This window comes from Lemur catta, chromosome 8 (assembly GCF_020740605.2).
Source record: "Lemur catta isolate mLemCat1 chromosome 8, mLemCat1.pri, whole genome shotgun sequence".
NCBI lineage: Eukaryota > Metazoa > Chordata > Mammalia > Primates > Lemuridae > Lemur > Lemur catta.
In genome coordinates, this window is record NC_059135.1 from 94648226 (window position 1) to 94665713 (window position 17488).

The 17488-nt window shown below is 48.6% G+C and overlaps 1 long non-coding RNA gene across 2 annotated transcripts in view; it reads left to right on the forward strand.

Moving 5' to 3' along the window:
• Positions 1 to 9459, forward strand: part of LOC123643714 — a 34870-nt gene extending 25411 nt beyond the window's left edge. The window contains exons 2-6 of one of the 2 annotated variants that reach the window (XR_006736890.1): positions 7013 to 7205; positions 7281 to 7412; positions 7826 to 7951; positions 8717 to 8869; positions 9315 to 9459. This is a non-coding gene — a long non-coding RNA (uncharacterized LOC123643714). Of the gene's footprint in view, positions 1 to 7012; positions 7413 to 7825; positions 7952 to 8716; positions 8870 to 9314 lie in introns of both variants that reach the window. The other variant, XR_006736889.1, reaches the window with a different exon arrangement.
• Positions 9460 to 17488: the final 8029 nt, after the last annotated feature.

The window sequence follows — 17488 nt, forward strand, 5'->3', positions numbered from 1 at the left end:
AGGCACAAGTTCAATAGTCCTTTTCCAATGAATATAATTTCTTAAAAGCCAAAAATTATATAGCTTTCAATGATATTTTTCTTCTTTCTGATGAAACTCTTTGATCTTAGACTATTTGGTGGCAGTATTTGATTTTCTCCTTCCCTGTTTCCTTCTCTCCTACCCCTTCTCCCTCCTCCCCCCTTTTCCTCTCTCTTTCTCTTCTTTATTTCCTTCCTTTCTTCCTGGGAGAGGGCAATTAGGATGGGAGATTTTCTTTCCTAAAATGGTCTTTTCAAAATACCTTTATTAAAATCACCAATGAGTAAGACCTAGGAGCTCCACTACAGGAAAGAAACAATAACAACAGCAACAGCCACTACTAACAGTAATGGTTAATGTCAGTGTTTACTGAGCACTTTTTATATGAGTGGGACTATTTTAAGTGCCTTGTATGCATCATCTTATTTGAGCCTTACAACACTCCTGTGAGCAGGAATTATCTGTGTTTTAGAGTTGAGGAAACAGAGAAGTTAAGTAATTTGCTCAAGATCACACAGCTAGTAAATGCCAAAGCCAGAACTTGAAGGGGAGGAAACTTCAGAAGAAATGAACCAACAGGTGATCAGATGTCAGAACTTGAGGGGACCTCACTGCCCTTGTTTTACTAGTAAGGAAACTGAGGTCTGGAGAGGGGAGGGGCCCCTCTAGGTGTCAGGAGCTGTTGGTTCAGAGGCTGGCCTGGAGTCCAGGGCTGGTGGGTTCCAACCCAGTTCTCTCCCTCCATGTCCCCAGGCTGCCTTCCAAATAGTAGATATTTTTTTGGCTCCAATTCAGTTGTTTGTAGAACGTCAAAGCCAGCAGAAATGCCAAGTGGTGGAATGAAGTTAACAAGAGCCCATTTGCCCTTCCAAAAGGTGGGAGAACCCCTGCGACTTGCTATTAAAGCTGGAGGATATGACTTAGGGTTCTGTTTATGTTTGCAGTTCAACTTCCTTTCCATTTCTTGGAAATAACTGGGCCCCAATCACAGCTGAGGAGCCCAGTTTCTTCTGTCATTCAAAGATCACATGCAGCATTTTGTGTTATCTTCTTGGTTGAGATAAAAACCAACTGATTTGGTACAAGCTGCAAACTTCCTAACTAAGGAATCCAGACAGATGCTGCTGGGTCTGCTGCAGAACCATGCAAGATTTTCCCCTTCTGGGATTTTTTTCCCCTTCACTTTGAGATTTTATGATTCCTATAACATCCTGTGCTGCTCTTTGGCATGGGATCCAGTTTTAGCTCTACCATTTAGTATGGTGTGACTTTTATTAATCACAACAGTGAACATTATAAAGCACTTATTTTGTGCCAGATGGTATTCTCTGGCACTCCCTATATATTAACTCACTTATGATTTTAACAACCTTTGCAGGCTGAGTAAATGATTCCCCAAAGAGGTTCACGTCTTAATCCCTGGAACCTGTGAATATGGTACCTTAGATGGCCAAAGGGACTTTGCAGATGTGATAAATTGAATTAAGTATCTTGAGACAGGGAGATTATTTTGGATTAGTCGGATGGCCTTGATGTGATCACGAGGGTCCTTTATAAGAGGGAGGGGGGAGTCAGGCGGAAGAGGAGATGCTGGCTTAGAAGATGGAGGAAGGGGCCGGGAGCAGCCTTGGAACACAGAGGCAAAGATCAGACTTCGCCCTGGAGACTGTGGAGGAACCAGCCCTGCTGACACCTTGACTTTAGCCCCACAAGACTCCATCTGGACCTCCGGCTTTCAGAGCTATAGAATAAAAAATGTATGTTGCCTTAAGCCTGTAAATTTGGGGTAATTTGTTGCAGCAGCTATTGGCAACTAATACAGTAGGTACTATGGCTGTCTCTGTTTTACCTATGAGGAGACTGAGGCACAGGCCCAAGGTCACACAAATAGAAAATGGCACAAGTGGGAATCAAACACTTGTCTCTCGGGCTCCAGAGACAGTGGATTTGACTTCTGTGTTGTTGGACCTAAGGCAAGTTCTTAACTTTAGTTATCGTCAGTTTTCTCATCTCCAAAATGGAGCTATTAATCCCTCTCCCACTGGTTGTTAAGAAGATGCAATGGGATACTGCATACTGTCCTAGGTGTGGTGGTGATGACAATGACAGATGCTGTTGGCGATGTGCAGGTCAGCACTGCTCATGCTTCGAGCGGGAGAGCGTGGAGTGGCATAGACCCCGGACGTCTCCCAAGGGGCATTTCCACTGCTGTCTTTTGCTCTTCCTTTGGGTTTGTTCTTGGCAGTCAAATGTCTCTGTTCAAACTACCCCTTAACGGCTCTCCCGCACACAGGTTCACACTAGCTCACACTTTTAAACAGTATCACGGGCTGAGCAGAATCCACACAGGAGACAGCTGTCCGCACCAGGGCTGAGCAAGGCCGCCGGACACCCACCGCCTGCTGTCCTGCACAGGCTGCGGCTCAGACCGACCCCAGAGGGAAGTTCTAACGTGGGAGCCGGGAAAGGGGGGCTTCAGGGAAGAGGCCGCAGTAGGTAGATACGCACATATGGAGCTTTCTTCCTGGGCAAAAAGACCATTTTGTTCATTGTACAAAATGGAGAAATGTATCAAGAATGAAAGTCTCCCGAAAGTCTCTACTGACAGCTCAGGGAGAATCGCTGTTAATATTGTCAGTGTATTTTCCCGCTTATCTTTTTTTCTGTGTGTATAAAATATTTTGTGTCTTTTCTTCTTGTCATTAACACCATATTCTGATCACCTCCTCATACCGTTACATCATGTTCACAAGATGTTATTTTTATTAGTTCTATAAAGTATTCTATTTATATTCTACTCTATATCTAAATGAAAGCCAAGGATGAATGTCAATCTCACTAGTGTTTTAAAGATTTCTTATAACTATCTTCTTGATTATTTGGGCCCATTTTTTGGGTAGAGCAAGAACCCAGCCTAGTTTCAATGACAGCAAGATGGGGAAGAGGTTGTGAAGGTCAGTCCTGTCCCCTAGAGTGTGCATGTGTGTGTGTGAGTGTGTGTGTGTGTGTGCGTGTGCGTGCGCTCGCGTGGGCTTTGTGGAGAGGAGAGGAGTGGCCTTGATATCCAGAAGTGCCCCCCATGCCATCCAGGGCATTTCTTTGATTCCATTTTAATATTCCAGAAGCTCCTCAGTTTTGAGCTGCATAAGGCTGGTTCTGAAATGTGATTTTTTGGGGGAGACGGGGAGGCAGGGGTCTTTCTAATACAGTAAAAACAAACAAACAAAGTTTGCAATCTTTTTGATTGGTTTCCTCATTTTTCTAGGCTTGAAATTTGAAGTCATGAATAATAACCTCTAAAAAAACCTTTTGCTGAAAGCACGACAAGCCTCCAGTTTTGAATAAGCTCTGGGACAGATGGTCAGTCAGGGTCAAGTCCTGGGCTCCCTTTGCACCCTGGGCTTGTCTTTGTCTTAGCCTCTGTTAGCCATTCTCCCATTCTCCAGAGATGGCCCCTAACCAACCATGCTGTTATGCCCTTTTATAGTTCTCTTCCCTTGAATCGGGGCTAGATCTATGACTGGATTTTGACCAATATAATGCAATGGGAGAGACTAGACTCTGCATAGCCTCTGAGGTTAGGTCATAGGAAGCCTTGCAGCTTTTGGGAGAAGCCGTCTGCCACTGATGACAGCCATGCTGACCATGTGGAGAGGCTTCATGGAGAGAGGTGCAAGGCCAGCTCCTGGCTGTGGAGCCAGACGTGTGAGTGAAGAAGTCATCGTCAATGTACAGACCAGTTGAGCCTTCAGATAACTGCAATGCCAGCCACCTTTAGATTTCAACCACATGAAAGATCCCAGTAAAAGCCTCCCAGCTCATCCAAGTTAACCACAAAGCTGAAGGGATAATAAACTAAGTTTTGCGGTGGTCTGCTGCATAACCCAAACTAATTAATTGCAAGGCATTATAGGTGTCTGTTGACCTCAGGAAACTGGTAACTCCTTGAAGGCAGGACCCACATCTTGGCATTTTGGGTATTGTGAGAGCTAAGTTCTGCAGCATGGCTGCTACCAGCCTGGGATGTTCAAACAGTACTGTACTAAAAGTCCTGGAATAACAAAAGAAGCAAATAAAAAGAAGTACATGAAATTTGCTAATCTGTCTACAAAATGCATCTTACTCATTTTCTGCTTATAGTCTACCATGGGGTGCTCCTATTCCAGACTCCTTGTCAGCCTCTATGTGGCAGAGGCCGTTTTTTTCTTTATATACTTTTGCAAAAGTAAGTATACTGATTTAAAATAAATTGGCTTAAAATGAAAAGATACAAAAATTTCCCTTTCATCCCTGTCCACAGCCACCTGGTTCCCTCCTTAAAGCTCCAATGATACTAGTTTTTTGTGTCCCCTTCTAGAAATATATAAGCAGATATATGTGCATATGATATATAATCATATGCATATATATAATATTGATGCTGTGTATGCTAGCGTATCATGGGTAATTTTTCACATAACAATATATCTTGGAGATCTTTCCATATCATTTTTTTTTATGGCTACCTAGTATTCTATTGTTTCGTTGTACTACAATTTATTTAATATTCTCTTGTTGAGAGACATCTAGATATTGCTAACATTTTGCTATTAAAACAACTCTGCTATGAATAATTTTACACAAGTACCATTTCACACATGCGTATTCCTCTGGAGGATGTATTCCTAGAAGTGGAATTGTTGGGTCTGGCTGTCTGAATTCACGGTTCTCATGGCAGATGGGGCTTTTTCAGAAGAAACTCCATCTGGGCACTAAATGCCCAGAGACACTACAGACACCTAGACGTGCCTGCAGCCGCAGCGGGCTCTGTTAGGCCACAGGAGTGTCCAGCCCCGAGGAGATGGGATTTTTGCCCCAACAGCCCTAGGCAGGAGGTGCTGTTGCAAAGGGCCAGAGAGCGAGGGGCCTCGGAGGGCACTGGCCTGGAACGGTGGACCACTGGGCTCTGAAGGGTAAGAAGCAGGGAGTTATTTTCATGTGTCGAACTGAGTGTATCCAGCTATTGGCACAGCGTGAGAATTGAGCTACTTGCTGAATCTTACCCATCAAGAAACTTCCCAGAGTTTTCAAGAAGAGTAGATCAAGTCCTGGCCCTGCATCCTGACTCTTGAGTTTTAAAACATCTTTGCACTCAGAAATGATCTCCAGCTAAGACTTTTTTACCGTGTTAGACTGGCCTTTTACCTAAACTGGAAGTAAGGAAAGAGACTTCAGCGCTGAGTAGTGAAGGTAGGCGCGTCATTACTTCAGCTCCGGCAGTTGCAGTTCTCCAAAATGGCCAAGAGATGGCACTAGACACAAAAGATTCCACCTGGCTCCAAGGCCGCCGCTGCGCCCAAAAGCCAGATGCTGCTCGAGCTCCCCGGCCTTTTCCTAAGCTTCTGAAGCGCATAATCCTTAGTAGAACATGATGTTAATGAGGAAGCCAAAAATGGGCAAGGAAACAGAATGACAGCAAGCCAACGAACAGAACAACACTGAGCGAAGAAATAAAGCGATTCTGCCGGCGGGCCAGAGGGCTGCGGGCTCTGACTGCAGCGGCCGTGCGTGGCGTGGCGGGCTCTCCCCGGGCATGCTGGGTGTAGGGGTAGGTGGTGGCATACGTTTTCATTCTGGATCTCCTGAGCAAGGCTTTGCAAAGTCCCCAGCCCTGGAGGAGTCTTCGTTAGGACCTCCCCGGTACCCTCTGTGGGTCTGGCCTGGGACCCTGGCCTTGGCCTGTCTGCTGCCCCTGCACCCGCATCCACCCAGCTGTGTGCCGCCCTCACACCCAGCCCCAGGGCTTCCCTCCCATCTTCTCCAGGGGCCTTCAGCCACCCAGGCAGAGTGTGGCCACTCCAGGGTAATTCCTGACAAGTCAGGGCTAGGGACCGTCCAGTGTCCTGGACTCCCTGCCTCCCAGCCATGCAGGTGACAGTAGTGGGGACAGCACCACCGTGACTGTCACAGCATTGACACATCACAAATATCTGTTGAATAAACCAAATAGCCAGGGGGTCTAGATGGGGAAAAGGGGGTGACAGGGCTCTGCTGAGGTGAGGGGAGGCCTGGGCCAGCCACCCGCATTCACTCCTGACCCCCAGGCTTGGGGAGAATTGCATTATACCAGCCTCCTGGGGATTTTTGATACTAGCTGCCATGTGCCTCTTTTTAGTTCTCGCTTTGCTTCCTTTCTTCCTTTTCCTTTCTTCCTCCCTCTCTCCTGAGTGAGGACTACCGACCTTGCAAAGACTGTCACTTCTGGGCATGGTGCTCCTCCTGGGTCAGGCGGGGCTGCAGCTGGAGGAGAGCCCTGAGCTGGAGGGCAGGGAATCCTTCCCCGCTAACGAGAACTGGCAGGGGCAGTGGTCTGAAAATGCTGCCTATAGTAGACCGGTGTCCTGTCCCCCTGGGTGGTGTATTTACCCTGAAGAAGAGGGAAGGAACACTTCCTTCTCCTAAGGAAGGGGATGCTATAAAGAGATTTTAAGTTTAGACAAAGGGTGGGGGTGGTGGAACTTGTTGGAGGCCGTGGCCACCTCCGCCTCCAGAGTGCTCCTCATGGCCTCGCACCACACTGCTGCACATTTACTGCCACTGATTGTGTTTCAGGTCTGGGCTGTTTCTGATTCCGCTCAGCACTGTGAGTGACGTCTGATGCAGGGAGAAGGTCTGAGTGACACTCAGGTTATGATGTTCCGACACCCAGGTGCTCTGGAGAGAAGGTGCAGGGCCAGCCACATTAATAAGACGCAAGTCATTGCTTTAGCTCGGCATGGGAAGAGGAGGGGACTGTGAAATGTGGAGAAGGGAGAGGCAGAGCAATGGAGAAAATGGAATCGTGAGCTGTCTCTGAGCCTGCTTTCCAGACCTGGGCGAAGCACCGAGGGAAGGAACCGGAGAACTGCACGAAGCCTGGCTTTCAAAGACCAGACATTTCCCCAGGACCAAGGAAGGGGCAAAAGAGAGGCAGAGCTGCTTTGTAAAGCAATCCTTTTCTTATTTTTTGCAGCTGCTTGGAATATTAACCAAAGGGATGAGACATTAGTCCAGCTTCACACACAGCTCCTCCAGCAGGGCAGCCCTGTTCCCGTGACACCGCTGAGCCACAGACATCTGGCAGGCTCGTCAAGAGACAGGGAAAATGAGGGAGCTTTTTCTGTCTGTGCTAAAGTGGATGTCAACTGCCATTTACTGGCCACTTAGTAAGTACCTGTTTATGTGCTAAGTTTTGTACAGAGATCTCTTCATTGAGAGCCCCCATCAACTCTGTAAGCTAGCTTCCACTGTCATCCCCATTTGACACGTGAGCACACTGAGGCTCTGTGAGGTTCCGTGACTTGCTGGAGGATCCCACGCTGGAACATGGGCCTGACTGGAAGACAGGATTCAGTTCCAGAAGCTCCATCATTGTGAGTGAAATGGTATCTTGTTGCTGCTGCTCAAACCCTTAGGTCTAGGCATCCAGAGAAAACCGAGCCCTTAAGTTTTGGGAAAGAAGGTCAGAAAAATGCCGTGCTGCCACTGCCTGCCCTCACTGCATCCGTGTTGCCTCTGTTCCCCCTGCTCTGTGCCACTCGGTGGCTGTCCCCTGTCAAAGCCTGGCCACCATCAGGGGGAAGGGATGATTGGGGATTGCTCAGAAACATTCTCAGGCAAGAAAGAGGTATTTGGGGGAGAGGGGAATGGAAAATGGGAACAATTCGACCACTTTGCCCTCGCCGGGGTGTGGGAGGCGCAGCTTTCAGTGGCTCAGGGCTGGGAGCGCAAAGAGCCCGCGGATCGGATCGGCATCCTCCTGCTGGTTCCCTCTTTTCTTCTCTAGAAGCCTCCAGGGGAAGAGGATGCGGCTGCCCACGCTCTGCCAGCTTTGCCGGGGCCTCTCCCCGGGGTTCCAAGTGCCTCTGAAAGCCGTGCTCCGAGGACGCCCAAGTTGGGAAAGTGGGCAGTGGTGGGTGCCTTAGGGTTACTGTCTGGGAGGGCAGGGACCACTAGTGAGGTGGTCCCACCTTGAAAGGAGGGTGCGGGAGGGAGCTGGCAGTGACTCTGCACCTGCCATGGCCCTGGCATGGTGCCGCACCGTCTCCATCTCCTTAAACCTCAGAACGCTGCTGCCAGAGTGCTGGGAAGGTCCGTCATCGCCCGCTGGGCCTCACTCTGTGCAGGGAGCTGCCCACCTGTTGGCTGGGGAGTGGGTGGCTGGAACATTTTGTCATGTGACCCTTTTGCTACAACTGAGTGGTCCAGGGGTGGACCAGGACTGTGACCAGATTCTCCTCTCAGCTTGGCCTTGAACTAAGAGATGGGGACAGAGGTTGCCAGGTGTCTGTGGCAGAGGTCATGGCCTCAGAAAGGGCTGTAGTGGCCTGCTGGCCAGGTGGGCCAAGTGGACGTGGCAGTAAGGAGGGGACAGAAGCCCAGGTTGAAGCCCGCTGGCACCGAGGAGAGCATGGAAGCCCGAACAGCACGTGGAGGTTGGAGAGACAGCGTGTGTGCAGGCTGTTTCCTACAGCACAGCGCAGGGCGTGGCCGTGGGGGCTGAATCCACCTGCGTGCCCCCCCGGGCCCCACCGGGCGCCTTTCTAACTCCGCTGCCAGGCTGCTGGTTTCTTGGAGGGAGGTGGGGTGCAGCCAGACCCTAGACCTGCTCAGTCAGGAAGCTCTCCTGGCCCCACGCGTAGACCTGTCTGTTTTGCCATACAGTCTTATTTTCTAGACAGCTCCACCGCCTCCCTCTCTAATGGAGAGAGGTGTCTCTGTCCTTGCAACCATCTGATCCTATTGTCGCACAGCTGAAGGAACCCAGTCTCAGAGACTAGCCCGCATCACCGGGCCCCTAGCTGGCTCCTTCCCTGCAGTTCCACAGTAGGTGAGAAGTTCCTTGCGGAGAGTGAAGCGAGGGGCTTTGCCCTTCTCCCCGCTGTGGACCTTCCTGTGGGGCCCCCTTTCCCTGCACCAGCCAGGGCACCTGCATCAGAGCTCAAATGGGGTGGGAAGCAGAGAGGGGCTCTCGTGTGGCACGGCTGTGACCCCATGTTCCTGGGTCCCTACGGGAGGGGCAGCCGAGTGGGGAGTGGTGGAAATGCCTAGGACAGGGGTGAGGTGCGTGTCTGCCCTCTGCCTGCAGGGCTGCCGCCAACTTGCAAATCACAGGCGCTGGGATGGGCACTCTGGCTCCTCCTCTCCTATGAGCACCCTCAGTTCCCTCCAGCCCTGACAAGTGTCGCTTGCCAGCATTTTTGGGACAGGCTCCCAGCTCCCATTCTGGATCCACAATTAGAAATTGACCAGGAAACTCCTTTCCCCTTCTGCAGGTCAGTCCTGGTTTCTGCAGCCAGGAATTCAGCCTCTGTCCCCCTGGGACCGCTGGGAGGAGGGCATGGTTGTTTTCCACAACATCAACCCGCAAGAGTCAGGGATGCTCCTTAACAACCTGCTATGGATTGACCATGAATTTATTTAAGCCCTCCCTGAACCTGTTTATGTTTCATTAAACTCTTTTATTGATCCTCTTAATTTTCCCTTTGCTGATTTACTCTGGGCCTTGACTTCACACCCCGTGCCCTGGTGCTCAGTTCCAAGGGTTTCCCTAGTGTGTCTGTACCCCAGGCCCTGGCCAAGGGCCAAAGCCTGCAGCCTCAGCCTCCTGTCACCTTCACACCCTCCCCCTGCTCCTCTGGAACACACAGGACCTGCCCTCCCCGCCTCCATTTTCCCTTTGCCTTTTAAATTCTTAGCCCTAAATGGTGGATCTTTGGCAGTGAAATTTCAGGCTGCCATCATCTAGTGGCGGAGATATTTTGGGGCAGGATGGCCTTTAAATTCCACTTCGTGTGTGGCTCTCTATTTTGCCTTTGGCAGAAATAATGTGCATTAAAGCCGCAGTCACTAGGAGGGTTGGGAGGGGACAGTTTGCAGAATGGCTGCTGGACCAGCTTGGCAAATTTACAGGTGACCTAGTTCAATCCCTTCTCCCTCACTTCCCCAAATTGGGTTCTATTTACACCTGGCACTTAAAGAAAAAAAAAAGAGGCCTTGGTGTGTGGCTGTCGTGGACAGAAAGGAAAGGGGTGCTGTCCGCCTGAGTCTGCTCCGACAGTGGGTGTTCACCTCGTGTTCGTTAGACTGGGGTGCAGTTCTCCTGGACCTGCTGCTCTGGGGGGCTGCCTGTCTCTCCTTGGTATGTTTCCTTCTAAGCAACATTTAGGAATAGGGTTTCTAATTAGGGGAGAGGTTAAAAAAGTAGTTGATTAAAATATATTTTTTGTATATATTTTTTTAATTTCAGGATATTATAAGGGTACAAACATTTTGGTCACATTTTATGTCTTTGCCTCACTGAAGGGAGGATTAGCGGCGTGCCCTTCCCCTCTACAATATTTTTTGTGTTGATTTATCTAGAATCTCTATGCATTTGTGGTGGAGGGGTTTTGTGATAGCTCATTTCACCATTTGGCTAGAACCAGAAATTTTCTGCTTCTATTTTCCTAAGGAGAGAAATGTACAAACTATCCGGTAAGAAAATCCTTAATACACAGGTTGATGAACCTTTTTTCTTACTCCCTCAAAGTTGCATGACCCAAATTGAAAAATACAAGATCTCTGCAGCGAGGAGGGCTGATCCTTAGTCAGGGGTCAAGAGGCTTGTTTGACCCTCCTCTCCTTCCCGCGGTTCCAGCTCGGGGACCGGCTCCCGTCTGCGGGGGCGGCCGGCGGTGGCTCCTCTCCCGGGGCGGGGCCTCGGCTGACCGGCGCCTCCGCCCGCGGTGCAGACGCTGCTCCGCGCCGCACACCCAGGGCTGCTCTGGAAAGCGCGGCCATTGTGGATCTGGGCAGTTACTACATATGACCATTTTTTGGCAGATGGTGGCAAAGTGCCTTGTGGGAACCTTTTTGTAATTTGTACCACGTGCCCGTTTGGGGTAGTGTTGCTCAAACATTTCCTAAAGTGTGATCCTCGGCGACTCCCACGGAGGTTTGCTGGTCCAGACACACTGTGTAAATTGCTCCTGCTTGGTAGCAGCAGCGGCAACAATAAACATTTAATGAGCTCCCAATCATCGCGATTACTAATTGTTAACATTTATTAACATTTACAGTGCATGCTATGGGCCAGGCATGGTGCTAGATGCTTCTAAAACACAACTTTGTTTAACTGACTTCGCCCTCTGGGGCAGCAGTGTGATGTCACCCTCTCGCTGGGGCCCGGGCCTGGCGAGGTGCAGTGACTCGGCGGGAGTCGCAGGGCACAGCTGACCGAGCTGGGAGCAAGCCCGAGCCTTGAGTGCAAACGCGTGTTGTCTTCCTGCTGTCCCGGGTCCCTGGGATTCAGAAACGGAGCAGCTCACAGTCACGTGGGGCACATTTGAGCCAGCTGTTCCCCGGTAACAAGCTAATGGCTGTGCTGGGGTTACCTCCGGGGTCGTGGGAGCCCATGGGCTGAGGGTGGTCCGGGGAGGCTTCCCAGAGGTGGGGACACACTTCCCTTAACCTGGGTGTGGCCAGGGTTCAGCATGGCGCAATGCTGGGGGCATTAACTTCTTTTCCAACTGGCTGCAAGAGTGAACTCCTGACAGGGATCCAAGCTGAAAAACAAGCTCTTCTTTAGATAGAAAATGGGTACGTGGTGACTCCCCTCTTGAATATTCTGTTGCACAGCCTCCTGGGATCCAGCGCCTGCGGTTTACTCCTGGCCTGTTTCGCGCCCACTCTCATGCCCCCACAAGTCCTGCGACTCCCTAATTAAAAGAACAGCAGCTTTCTTTCCCCGCAGCCCAGAGCAGTTAAAATCCTTTTCGACACACCAGAGATTCATCAGCTTCTAATCAAGGAAAATTAATTTTTTTTGGTCCCAGTGCCTTATAGCATTGAGTTTGAAACAGTCATAAACAAAATGAAATAGCTATCAGCCGCAGTTTCCCACTCAGTTCTTACTTAGCATCAGTGGGAAACGACTTATGGACGAAAGATGGTCAGCTGTCCTTAAGCTCTGGAAAGCACCAGAGTCAGGGAGCAGCGTGGCTCTGCGGCCGGGGGTTGGCCTCTGTCAGGAGGGGCGCGTCTTGGTGGAGGTGAGAACATCACTCAGTCAGTGGATACTGTCCCCACCTGGTGATGCGTTGGGATGTCCTGGGGGCAGGAGGAGACCGGAGCCAGTGATCTCAGCAGGCATCAACGACATGGCTTTAGGTGCAGCATCAACGGGTGTCCCTGGCAATGGAACATGTATTGGGAAGAGTGCTGGCATCTGGGTTCTGGGTATAGCACCACCTCCGCCAGCTGAGTCACGCAGCCCTGGAGGCTTCTGCTCTCTGGTCTGTAACGTGAGAAGGTCAGTCCAGAGCTCTGTCTAGGAGACACCCGGAGCCTGGTCCACATGGCTCTGTTAGTGCTGACTCAGCCTTTGCCGTCTAGAATCTACAGATTTTTTTGGGAGGCAAGACTCATTCATGAAGGAAGAGAACAGTGTAAGAAGGTGGACAATCCACTGGTAGGTTGGGTGAGGCAGGTGGAAGGAGAGGTAACCACTTTCCAAAAACACATCTTCAAAAGTATTTCTGGTTATCTCTGAGTGGTAGGAAAATGGGTACATCAATATTTATTTTCTTTATCACATGTTTTTATATTTTCTAAAATAATTACATCACATGTAAGACCTTGACAACCAGGCAAAAGTTTTTTTTTTTTTTTTAAATCTAAGGAAAACACTTCTACAAAAATCAAGCTACTATTTTTTTTTTTTTCCTGATCCTCCTGCCTCAGCCTCCTGAATAGCTGGGACTACAGGCGCCGGCCACCATGCCCAGCTAATTTTTACTATTTTTGGTAGAGATGGGGTCTTGCTCTTGTTCAGGCTGGTCTAAACTCCTGAGCTCCAGGGATCCTCCGTCCTCAGCCTCCCAGAATGCTAGGATTATAGACATGAGCCACCGTGCCTGGCCATCAAGCTTTATTGATTTAAAAGTAGTGGTTGTCAAACTTTAGTGTGCGTTGGAATCACCTGGAGGACCTATCAGGACACCCCCAGAGTTTCTGCTTCTGTAGGTCTGGGGCAGCCTGGGCATCTGCATCTCTGACAAGATCTCAGGTAACGCTGCTGGTCTGGACCACACTTCAGGGGCCACTGGCCTAGCATTTCGTCATCTCCATCTGGTAGTTCTGTTATCTGAATTCTTCGAATCTAATCCTGGTTTTTTGTTTTTTTCCTTTTGGCATTTTATGACTCTTACTCATAGTGGAACATTTCCTTGTGTGTTTTGTGACTTTGGATTCTTAAATAATCTTCACCTGAGCTTTGTTTATGGGAATTCCGTGGTATGGATGGAGCGCATATCTTTCCAAAAAGATTTAAACCATTTTCTTAGTAAACTTTTTATGGAAGTATAACATCATGTCCAAAAGCACACACATTATAAGGATACATTTTAATGAATTTTCAAAAAACCCTCTCAATCTATGAATAATCACCACATAAACCAAGAAATAGCCTCTTTAGTCACTACCTGCCAAAGGAAAACAATATCCTGACTTCTAACAACAGAGATTCATTTTGCTTGCTTTTGAACTTCAGATACATGGGATCCTACAGTCTTTAGTGCCTGGCTTCTTGCAGCAGTGTGTGGTGAGATTTATCTATGCCATTGCATGTAGCAACAGCTTTCATTTTTATTGCTGTGTAGCTTTCCATTGTATGAATGTATTTGTCCACTCTACAGATGATGGGCATTTGAATTGTTTCTTGTTTTTGGCTGCTACAAGTGGTACTGCTATGAAGATGCTTGTACATGTCCTGTGGGGCACATATGAAACACCTGCGTTGGGTGTACACCTGGAAGTGGCATTGCTGGCTCATAAGGTGTGCATATGTTCAGCTTGAGTAGATGTCTCATTCTCCAAAGTGGCTATACCAATCCACATTCCCACAAGCAGTGTGCAAGAGTTCCATCTGCTCCTCATGCTACCAACACTTGGTATTGTCTGTCTTTCTCATTTTAGCCATTCTTATAAGAGGTGAGTAGTATGATTAGTAGCATTGCACTGTGGTTTTAACTTTTATTTCTCTGATGACAAATGAGTTTAGCAGTTTTTTGTGTTTACTAGCATCTGAGTGTCCTCTTTTGAGAAGTAGTTGTTTGAGACTTTTGTCTATTTTTCTATTGGGTTTTCTTTGTCATATTAATTTGCAGGAGTTTTTTTATATATTCTGGATATGACTACTTTGAGGGATAAATGTATTACAAACATCTTCTGCTCTGTGGCTTACCCTTTATCTTGTTAAAGAAATTACTAATTTAATGTAGTCTAATTTATTAATTTTTCCCCTTATGGTTGTTAGTGCTTTTTGCATTATGCTTATAAAATCTTTGCCTTCACAAAATCATGAAGGTTTTCTATATTATTTCCTAGAAATATCGTTGTTTTATCTTTCACAGTAGATCTACAGTCCATTTGGAATTGCTTTTTTTCCCCCTTGATGTGGTGTGAGGTAGGGATCAAGATTTATGTTTGTGCTGCAGCACCACTTTTGCCATAAATCAGGTGACTGTGTAGGAGGAGGTTTCTCTTTTGCCTCATTGGTTGATTTGTCCATTTCTACAGAAATATAGCACTATCTTAAATGTCATGGCTTTCTTAAAAAAGTCTCGATATCTGTTAATGTGAGCCCTCCACCTTTACTCTCCTTTCTCAGAACTATTTTGGCTAATTTTGGCTCTTTGCATTTCCCTATAATTTTAGAATCAGCTTACAAATTTCCACAAAAAAGCTTGCTAGGTTGTTGTCTGGATCTATGAATCCACTTGGAGAGAATGGACATGTTTATAAGATTAGGTCTTCTAATAATGTATCCAACTCCAGAGTGTTGGCTTTTGCCAAGTCCCCCGGGGCATCATTAGCTGAGAACCAAATTTTATATTACTGTTTTAGCATGGGGGTTTCCAGACCAACTTGAGGTATATAAATTTGAGCCCCAAATCTATGTGAAGGCAGGTTTGCAGTTATAAATTCCTAGGGAAACATCTTATTTATTTATTTTCTACCTTAAGTCTAAACTAAGATTTCTTTATCACTAGCCTGAGTTAGTGAGAATAATTTTTTTCTGGTTTGTACTTTCTTTCTTTATCAGATCCACCCCCTGTAAGCATCAAACCCCACCCCAAGACGTTGGCAGCTCATTCCCATTTCCTCATTCATCCTCCTCACCAGGTTGTCACAGCAGCAGCTTGTGTTTTTTGTTTTTGTTTTTTTGGCCTCTGGGGAGTTTCATTTGCCACCTTTGGGGTTCTGTCATGATTTACAAGGCTACAGATTATGTTTATCCAGCATTTCTTGGTTTGTATGCTAGGAGGTGGAGTTCTCTGATCAAAATTTCAGGAAGGGAGTTGCTGCCCTGAGTATTCATAATATAAACACAGAGAGGGCCCCTTTCTCAGTTTGGGATATTCTTTTCCTTCCTCCTTGCCTACCAGAACCTTGTGCTTGGTTCTGACCAGGAAGGGCTGAGCATCAGGCAGGCACTTCTTAACACTCCCAGATGTGACCAAGTATGAAGCCACCAAGTGTGCAGTAGTCTCCCAGATGGAAGTGACCATGCCATAGGACTTCCTCTCTCAGGACATTTCGTTGTAAGGTGTCCCGCCACCTTCAATCTATTCACAGCTTCCATCCTTCTCCCTTCCTCGTTGCCCAAAGCCAGAAATGGCTTCATTCACAGATGAAATCGTTTGATGCTGACATAGCATTTATGAACTAATTTAACCGATAGGTATAAGGAGGCCCTACTCTGTGCTAGTGGTGTATAACTGCAGTCCCCAACCCCTCCCATGGAAAAATTATCTTCCATGAAACTTAGGAACTGGGGTGGGGGGAGGGGGACACAGAGCAGGGGGTGAGTGGCCCATGAGTGAGAGTATTTATAGCCGCTTCCCATCGCTTGCATCATTGCCTAAGCTCCGCCTCCCCCCCTTCCCTGGGCCATCGGAAAATTGTCTTACGTGAAACTGGTTCTTGGTGCCAAAAATGTTGGGAACTGCTGGTGTATAAAGCAGACAGGATGTGCAAAAGAAAGTATTCTGACCCTTGTTTAAAAATGCCAAGGAAATTTTATTCAAGACTATTACAATAGGGGCAAGAGATTCAACTCAACTCCAAATATAACTGGGGCAAATGGGGTTTATAGCTGATGGGCAGGGTGCACGGGAGAGGATGGAAATTATTAAGTGGAGCTTGACTGGATATCAAGGGTGGGGGGTGTGGATTCTCCATAAACTGGCTCAGCAGGGTTCCATGCTGAAGCTGGATTTGGCAGGCCATGGCAAGGCCTAGTTGAAAAGGGGGTCTAGAGGAGCCCGACTAAAGTTTGGTCAGGGAAGGGGTTCTATTCAGGGATCCCTGACCTTATAGAGGTGTGAGCTGATGGGATGCATACAGTGGTCCTGCACCACCTTGAAATCACTGTGGGAACTTCGTCGATTGTGCCCTGACACCACATCCTGGGGTTCTAGCTGGGGGGCATTTTGCTTTATCTGCATCCTCTCCTTCTCCTACTAGGGGTATCAGCCTCCTGGGGAGCCCTGCACTTCTCATTCATAATTCCTGGTAGTGAGGGGAGACAGAGAGGGTTGATCATTTAAAAAAACAACCACATAAACACCATCTGCAGATTGTCCCTCACCTAACCCTACTTCTCACTGAAAAGCTTTCAAAGGTGTCCTGTCATTTCACCAGTCCCTGGAGGGCAAGTTTCTTGGATCTGGAAGCCTTTAGCTTCATCCTCTCTTGGTTTTCTGTGGACTCTCAGAGGGAGCTTTCAACACTCATCACTTGACAGTTGCTGACTTAGTCCCCAAACACTCCAGATGCCCAGAAAGAACACCTGCCTGTTTCTTCCCAAGGCTATTAGCATCTGTCCCTGCCCGGTCTGCTGCAGGAAGCAGCCCAACCATGCCCGTGGCAGGGTAGGAAAGAGTAAATTCCAGCCAGCTGTCCCTCAGTGCCAGCCCAGGGACGCCGCACTTTACACACACCTCTGGCACCTCTTCTGCACGAAGGCGCTCAAGGGCCCACGAGGGAGCCTCAGTTATCTGGGGCAGGTTCACGCCTCAGGTGGAAAGAGCCACACTGACCAGGAGGAAAGCCATCCCGAGGGAGTAGGTCTGGGTGCCGCACGGCGGGGAGAGTCCTGGCGAGCGCACACACACACCCAGGCCCAGCTGTAGGCAGACGGGTCCCTGGTTACTCGTCCTGTTCTGTACCCAGTACTGTGCTTGGTGTGCAACCGGGATCGGTCTGGGATCGGTCTACGTGGCAGCCGGACAGGAGGGGGCAGACAAGGGGCGGTGTGGCGGGGCACAGAGACCTAGCGGGGAGTGGTGGGAGGGGACAAGTGGGCGGGGCAAGGAGCTCCGCCTCTGAACAGAGCATTTAAGCTCCCGTGTTTGCCAGGCGGGTGGATATGCAGGTGGGAAGGGCACCCGGGTCGGGGAACAGC